General features: G+C 41.7%; 1 protein-coding gene across 1 annotated transcript in view; it reads right to left on the bottom strand.

Moving 5' to 3' along the window:
- LOC143017864 (growth/differentiation factor 8-like) overlaps positions 1-7,269 on the bottom strand; it is a 255,401-nt gene that overhangs the window by 1,701 nt on the left and 246,431 nt on the right. The gene's annotated exons all lie outside the window — the stretch shown is intronic.

Genomic DNA, 7,269 nt, shown 5'->3' with positions numbered 1-7,269 from the left:
GTTTGAAATGTGTAAAATAATCTAAGAATTGCACAAGAGTAAGTTGGACCTAATCATACCGGTATAGAAGTTGCTACATTATAAAATCCATGCAGGGACCCGACATGGGTAAATGCCGCCCGGAGCGAGTCGAAAAGTGCCCCCCCCCCCCACACACACACACCACTACTAACACCACCTTCCACATCTGATGGTCACTAGCACGATTCAAATGTAACATTCATCCACAAAACAACGTTAATACACACATCATTCGTACACACAACTCATGATAAATAAGTCGTGCACCAAAAGTGCCGCCCACCCCCCAAAACGTGCCACCCCGGGGCATTCCACCCCCACCCACCCCCGCCTGCCCCTCCCCTTGTCGTGGCCCTGAATCCATGTCTATCTACATACCAAGACCTTTTCCCCCATATAAGGGAGGTAGCCAAACCAAAGGCACGTGCCCACTCCCATTCACCACCCTTTCCTCGCTCCCATCTCAACTCCTCATGGATGACGGGTCATCCCTGTATCTCACCCACTGCCTGGATCGAAAGCAATGCAGCAAGACACAGCAAATCCACAGCAAGGCCACTTAGATGATGTCTCTCATCCGACGTTTGTCAAATGTAAGATTATTCTATCCCTTTTCAACACAATAACGTCTATTTGAAATAAACTGTGTGGTGTCAGCCAGAATAAAAATACAAATGCGTCATCGATCTGGTGGCAGATATCAACAGAAAAATGAACATATATACATCAAACGCGATTCAGTTTTGTGAAACGGAGAATCAAATGCTGGACTAAAAACGAATACTATGGCAAGTACAAACATATCTAAAAGTACCATAACACTGCAACAACAAAATTCTTTTAAGGAAAATGAGTGATTGATGAAAATTCGATTTGTTTGTGCAAGCGACGGCACGCCGAGGAAACAAACGCAGGATTTTAGATGCTGCTGCTGCTGCTGCTGCTGCTGCTGCTGCAGTGTAGCACTCTTCTCTCCTTGTCACTCTCCCATTCCCCGCTTCAAGATCATGGCGAAACTGGCTGTGGGGTGTACAATACTATTTCAAAACAACTGTCACTATATCTCACAACAGTAGACAGAAAAATGAATTTATCATAAGCCATTATTATCATCATTGAGGGCGTTTAATGTCTATTACGCTTTTATTCAGTGAGTGCATGGCACATATCCAGTACGCCCACAATATACTCTCCTGTGTGTGTGTGTGTATTGAAACAGTAGATCTGAAATGGACACGGAACATATTCATTTGCAGTAACAGAAAATGGTCGATCACGTTTTGTTAACTAAGCTTGAGTTCAAGCAAAACCAGCAGGAACATCTCGAACCTACCAGGCAATATCAGAAGAATTGTTGTAGGTGGTGTCTGTTAAAACCTGCGTGTTTGTTTTGTGTGTGTGTGTGTGTGTGTGTGTGTGTGTGTGTGTGTGTGTGTGTGTGTGTGTGTGCATTTACCTGGTTGTATCTTACGGGAAGGGAAGCTACGCTTGAGGTGTCCCGTCTTTGTATCTCGCAGTGTCTAGTTTGCCCTTAAATTTGTGCATAGTTTTTGCACACACTATTTTTTCGTCCAGTTTGTTCCAGACATCCACCACTCTGTGTGGAAAGCTGTTCTTTTTCAGGTCCTTTCTATAACTGACCTTTTTGAGTTTCTTTTCATGTCCCCTTGTATTTCTCTTATCCCAATTTACTAAGTCTTCTCTATCAAAGACTTCCACGCCTTTCATGATTTTATAGATGGTTAGCAAATCACCTCTTTCTCTTCTTTGTTCCAAAATAGGTAATTTCAGTTTTGACTATCTTCCCTCATATGACAGTTTTGAAAGTGTTGGGGCCCATCTTCGTAGTTCCTCTCTGGATTCTTTCAATTTTCTATATATTCTTTTTGGTACTGGGTGACCATAGTGTCGCAGCATACTCCAGTCTAGGCCTTATCAGTGTGACTAGTATTTTCCTCACCATTTCTTCGCCCAAGTAGGTAAAAGCCACTTTTATTTATCTTAGCAAATTGGTTCTCCGACAATTTTGTTTATTTGTTTATCAGGGCACATGTCATTTGCGATGATTAATCCCAGGCCTTTTTTATATCCCACTTTCTTTATTTCCTTGGTACCGATTTTATATTGTCCTGATATTCCTTTTTTACTTTTCACAAATTCCATAAAGCTACATTAATTGATGTTGAAGTCCACTTTCCACTTCTGACTCCATTTTCAAACCTTGTTTAGATCTTCCTGTAGCGATTCACAGTTTGTTTCAGTATTCACTTTCCTCAGCAATTTTGCGTCATCTGCAAAGAAGCTCATGTAACATTCCACATCTTCATCCATGTCATTCACATAAACAGCGAATATTATTGGAGCCAATACTGATCCCTGTGGAACTCCACTAATCACCTCTTTCCAAGTTGAACTCTTTTTCTCTGAGCACTACCCTCATTTTTCTTCCATGCAAGAAACCCTCCATCCAGTTCAGTAGTTTACCTTATATCCCTCCTATGGTTTTCAGTTTTTCAATAATATTTTATGTAGTACTTTGTCGAAAGCTTTTTGTAAGTCTAGGAAAGCACAATCAGCTCATCCGTCCCTTTTTTTGTATTATATCTATTAGTCTTGAGTAGAAAAATATAAGATTTGTGACACATGATCTTCCCTGTCTAAATCCAAATTGTCTCGGGTTTAGTATATTGTTTTCTTCCAGATGTTTTATCCATCTATTCTTAATAACTTTTTCACAATTTTTTTTTGATACAGTGCTTGGAAGGGAAAACCGGTCTGTAATTTGTTGGGTCTTCCTCGTTTCCCCCTTTATATATTGGTACAATATTGACATTTTCCCAGCCCTTTGGTATTTTTCCTTCTTTGAGTGAGCAACATATATATTTTGTCCATTAGTTCTCTTTACATTCTTTTAGTATCCAACTTGCAATTCCGTCAAGGCCGTGTGATTCCTTGACATCAAGGCTCGTTAATTGACCCATTATTTCTTTTTGAGTTAAGGATGTACATGTTCTAAGGGGAGAGAGTGGGGGAATATCAGATCATTTTCTGGTGGAAGGTAAATTGAGAGTGGAGAATAGGTGGAGAAAGAGGAAAAGGGCAGAAGGTAGGGAGGTACTTAGAGTGAACTGCTTAAATGAGAAAGAAAAGGAGAAGGAATATAAGAAGAAGCTGAGAGAGGAGTGGGAGGGAGTGAAGGATAGAGTAGAACTAGGAGTGGAGGAGGAATGGGGATGGTTCAAGGAGGGAGTCATAAGGTGTGCAAAGATGGTGTGTGGAACAAGGAGGGCGGGAGGAAATAGAAGGAAGGGTAGTGAGTGGTGGGATGAGGAAGTAAAGAAGGGTGTAGAAGAGAAGAAGCAGGCTTTCATAGATTGGCTACAAATTAGGACAAGGGAATCGTATGAGAGGTACAAAGTAAAGAGAAGGGAAGTAAAGCATAAGATAAAGGAAGTAAAGAGGAGAGCAGATGTGAAATGGGGAAAGAGTATGACAGAAAATTTTGAAAGTAATAAAAAGATGTTTTGGAAAGAAATTAAGAGAGGAAGAGGAGGCGAATCAAGTAGAGAAGAAAAGGTAAAAAGTGCAGATGGAGAGATGATAATGGAAGAGAAGGCAGTGAGAGGAAGGTGGGCAGAGTATTTTAGGGAGTTGCTAAATGTGAAGGAGGATATGGAGGGAAAGGTAGTTGCAGTGGGAAGCGCTAAGAAAATGAGAGTGATGAGTGAGGAAAATGGAGGAGAAATAGGGAAAGATGAAGTGAAAGCAGCTGTTAAGATGATTAGAGCAGGTAAGACACCTGGTCTGGATGGATGCTATGCAGAATGTCTGAAGAAAGGAGGTACAGTAATGGTGGACTGGCTGGTGAGGTTATTCAATGTTTGTTTAAGAGAGGGCATAGTTCCACTTTACAAGGGAAAAGGGAACAAATGTGAGTGTAGTAGTTTCAGAGGGATCAGTTTGTTGAGCATAGTTGGGAAGGCTTATGGGAGGGTCTTGATTGAGAGGATTAGGAGAGGAACAGAGGGGGTAATTGGTGAGGAACAATGTGGTTTTAGGACAGGTAGGGGTTGTGTAGATCAGATTTTTGTGGTAAGACAGATACGTGAGAAAGCTATAGGAAAAGGTAAAGATGTTTTTTGGGCTTTTATGGATCTGGAAAAGGCTTACGACAGGGTAGACAGGAAGGTACTGTGGGAGGTACTGCAGATATACGGGATAGGAGGAAAGCTGTTAAGAACAGTCAAGAGTTTTTATGAGAGTAGTAGAGCTTGTGTTAGGATAAGAAATGGAGAGAGTGAATGGTTTGAGGTAAAGGTGGGACTTCGTCATGGATGTATTATGTCGCCCTGGATGTTCAATCTATACATGGATGTGGTGATGCGAGAGGTGAATGCAAGGGTGGCGGATCAGGGGTTGGAGATGGTTAAAGAAAATGGAGAAACGTGGGAAATAAGCCAGTTGTTGTTTGCTGACGACACTGCTTGTAGCAGGATCAGAGGAGGGATTGAGGAAGTTAATGACAAAGTTTGAGAAGGTGTGTGAAAGAAGGAAGCTGAAGATAAATGTGGGCAAAAGTAAGGTGATGAGATGTACAAGGGGAGAGAGTGACAGCAGGCTGGAAGTGAGCATTAAGGGTGAAAGACTGGAGGAAGTGGATATTTTTAGATACTTGGGTGCGAATGTGGCAGGAAAGGGAGGAGTGGGGATGGAGGTAGAATGTAGATTGAGAGAAGCGAGTAAATGCCTTGGTGGATTAAAAAGTGTAATGAGAAATAGACATCTGGGAATGGATGCTAAGAGGAGGTTATATGAGGGAGTGATTGTGCCAACAGCACTCTACGGGGCAGAAGCATGGAACATGAGAGAGGAAGAGAGAAGGAGTTTGAATGTGTTTGAGATGGAATGTCTGAGAAGTATGATAGGGGTTACTAGGCTAGATAGAGTGAGAAATGAGGAAGTGAGGAGGAGAACAGGGGTGGAAAGGGAGTTGGGAGATAGGGCTGATGAAAGGATATTAGGACACATGGAAAGCATGAGTGAAGAAAGATTAGTAAAAGAGGTGTGGAAGGCAGAGGAGGAAGGAGTGAATATGAGGGTGCGTCCTAGGATGAGATGGATGGATGGGGTGAAAGGGGCATTACAAAAGAGAGGAATGCCCGTTGAGAAAGGACGGGAGAGGACAGAAGATAGGAGTGAATGGAGAAGGGTTGTGTATGGATGATGCTGTGATGCATGAAGGGGAGTGGGTGGTGGATGGGGGTGAGGAAGTATCAGGGAAAAAATATATATATATTTTTTTTTTCCAGAGCCATTTTTCATTTTTTTTTCAATTTCACCAGAGCCATTTTTTATACTTCCAAAGCCATGTATATATAATTATCAAATGTTCATATCTATACTTAAATTCGTTTACTTTTAATTACTAACCAAACATTTGATTCTATTTTGTTTTCTCATAAATACGCGAACGAGGTTATAAATGGGATTTCCCAGTTTCCCTCCTAGGCCTCGAGCGAGTTTGCATATGTACAGTGTACGTATGCATGCGGTGATGTGGTATTGGGTATGGTACATTGTACATGTAGTCAGCGCGTTGATTGGGCAGCTAGCTGCATGCAACCAATGAACTTCCCTGCATACAGGTACCATGCAATTCGCAACTAGCGACATTATGTAGCACGATAGTCGTGTAGAGTCTAGTCAACATGTATTAGTATACGCGCGCATGCAGCTGATACGAAGCTAGGCTTGGTAAGCCATTGAACTCTAGCAGCTATACCGCGTACACATACGTACGTACATCAAAAAAATCAAGTTGATTGATGCGTTGCGTTTATGATATGGATTGATAATGCAATGATTGATCACGGGTAAGTTGTGTTTGCTCTGATCCTTTCATCAATGGTGATGGGATTCAGGGATTGCCAAATGATGGATAATGCATGAAAAACGTTGAATCTTGCCGCGGGAGCGATTTTTTTTTGGGGGGGGGGATCACTCCCGCTATTGGATTTGCGAGAGCGACATTGGAACTTTCCCGAGCTCGTCGCTCCCGTGTATTTTTTTTTTCCGCTGGGAAGTATGTATGAGAAATAATTCGACACAGCCCGAAGGGATTTCTCCTCGTCTTCTCCTTTTCTGCATGAGGGGACGGAGAGGGGGGTGGGGGTCGCCGAATTAATGAAGCGGCCTTGCTGTGGATGTGCTGTGTCTTGCGGCACTACTTCTGACCCAGGGCAGTGGACATGATGCAGGGATGACCCGTCATCCAGGAGGTGCCAAGATGAGAGGGAGGGATGAGAGTGGAGGGGAGTGGAATATGTAGAGGATGGAATGGGTGGGAGTGATTTCTATGCCTTTTTCTTTTTGGCTACACCCCGTGTAAGGGGGAAAAAATTCTTTGGTATATGTATGTATGTATGTATTTTTTCCCTCATGGGGGGGTTCCACTTCACTGTACATTTTTTCTAGTGAAAACCGACTTGAAGAGATTGTTCATGACTTAAGCCATTTCTAATTCTTCTGTGTATTCCATATTTCCATGACGTAGTTTCACCATTTCCTGCTTATTTTTAAGTTTATCATTCACATACTATAGAATAGCTTAGGTTGGTCTTTATATTTGTCTATTACGTTTTTTGTAATTTCTTTTTTCCTATCTGCACTTTTACATATTCATTCCTTTGGTTGATATATATTTTTATTTTCTATTTTTTCCATATTTTCCAAGCTTTATCTCTCCTAACGCCCCATTGCGCCTTATGCGTACGCGCGTGTGTATTTACCTAGTTGTATTTACCTAGTTGTATTTTACGGGACGAGAGCTATGCTCGTAGTGACCCGTTTTCGTATCTCTCCACTTCCAGTTTATTCTAAAAATCGTGTATAGTTCTGGCATTCACTGTTTCTCTGTTCAGTTTGTTCCAGACATCGATCACTCTATGTGGGAAGCTATTTTTTTCAGGTCTCTTCTGTAACTATCTTTCTTTAGTTTCTTTTCGTGTCCTCTTGTTTCTCTTCTGTCCCACTTTAATAAGTCGTTTTTATCGAGAATTTCCATCCCTTTCATAATTCTGAAAATGGTCAACAAATCGCCTCTTTCCCTTCTCTGTTCTAGTGTTGTCAAATGTAATTTCTCAAACCTTTGTTCATACGTCAGATTTGACGGTGTAGGTACCATTTTTGTCGCTGCTCTTTGGATTCTTTCTAATTTTCTTTCGTTCTTCTTTGTGCTAGGTGCCCACA

The sequence above is a fragment of the Oratosquilla oratoria genome, chromosome 33 (genome assembly GCF_046742065.1).
Source record: "Oratosquilla oratoria isolate Oo_2021 chromosome 33, ASM4674206v1, whole genome shotgun sequence".
Lineage (NCBI taxonomy): Eukaryota > Metazoa > Arthropoda > Malacostraca > Stomatopoda > Squillidae > Oratosquilla > Oratosquilla oratoria.
This window is presented reverse-complemented; position numbering and strand designations above follow the sequence as displayed.